At 49.9% G+C, this 1192-nt stretch overlaps 1 non-coding gene across 1 annotated transcript; it reads right to left on the minus strand.

Annotated features, from left to right (window-relative positions):
- Nucleotides 1-267: 267 nt before the first annotated feature.
- Nucleotides 268-422, minus strand: LOC143175480 (5.8S ribosomal RNA). Its single transcript, XR_013000250.1, has one exon. It is a non-coding gene; the product is annotated as a 5.8S ribosomal RNA (ribosomal RNA).
- Nucleotides 423-1192: the final 770 nt, after the last annotated feature.

The raw sequence follows: 1192 nt of genomic DNA on the forward strand, positions 1-1192 counted from the left end.
CGCCGCGAACACTCACGCGAGTCCATACAAACGATTCCGATCGTTTTGCAACAACTAGAACGTACACTGTCCGTGAAATTCACAGAATTTTCGCGTGTCCGCGACAAACGCCGACGAGACACCCATCGTTCGCTCGTACGTAGCATCCTTCTCTTAACCCGACTCAGAAACGTTCTTTGCGCCCTTCGGTAAAAAAACGTTCGATCCGAAGAGGTGAACGACGGCGGGGATTTGACAGAGCTACGCAAGCAGTGTATGGTACGTAAACGACCCTCAGCCAGGCGTGGTCCAGGAATTGTATCCGTGGACCGCAATGTGCGTTCGAAATGTCGATGTTCATGTGTCCTGCAGTTCACACGTTGACGCGCAATTAGCTGCGTTCTTCATCGACCCACGAGCCAAGTGATCCACCGTTCAGGGTAATCGTATAAATTTTATATTTCACATATATAATTTTATTCTCATTTGTTCGACCTAATATCTCTCTTCTTTCAAAGAGAAGATAAAAGTTGATACCTGAATCTCCGACCAGCGCGCGAAGGAGATTCAGGCGTCGCCTTGGAGACGACACCGAAGCCTTTCGAGACGAAAAACGTTCAAGTAATATGTATATATTTCTCGACGTTCCGGGCGTATAGTGCATTCAAAAACCCGCGAAAGACGCAGAAGACTCGCACGCGTGGAAACGACGGGGATATATTTTGTATCCTACCCGATACTGAATCCATCGCGTGCAGTCGACCCTCGCGTTCTTCCGATCAGACGCATCTATTGTTGCGCGCATGTTTTCGCGTCGCATCGCGCGAAACGTTGCACGAATCGTACCGATCGATCGATTGAAAGCAAATAATGAAAAAAGACTTCACAGCTGGCTCTTTGCCGGTCATTCGTCCCATGTTATCTCTTGCCGCGAAATTGGCGCGCAAGAGTTGGGTGTCAGACGCGCGGCTTTAAAACGAGCTTCACGGCCGGTCCCTTCGTTACCGCTTTCGTTCTTTCTCTCGGAACGACCATGAACGAACACGACGAGCGACGCTACGGCATACACACGTCCACGGATTCGATTAAAAAAACAGACTTCACAGCTGGCTCTTTGCCGGTCATTCGTCCCATATTATCTCTTGCCGCGAAATTGGCGCGCAAGAGTTGGGTGTCAGACGCACGGCTTTAAAACGAGCTTCACGGCCGGTCC

Source organism: Nomia melanderi, unplaced genomic scaffold (assembly GCF_051020985.1).
Source record: "Nomia melanderi isolate GNS246 unplaced genomic scaffold, iyNomMela1 scaffold0094, whole genome shotgun sequence".
NCBI lineage: Eukaryota > Metazoa > Arthropoda > Insecta > Hymenoptera > Halictidae > Nomia > Nomia melanderi.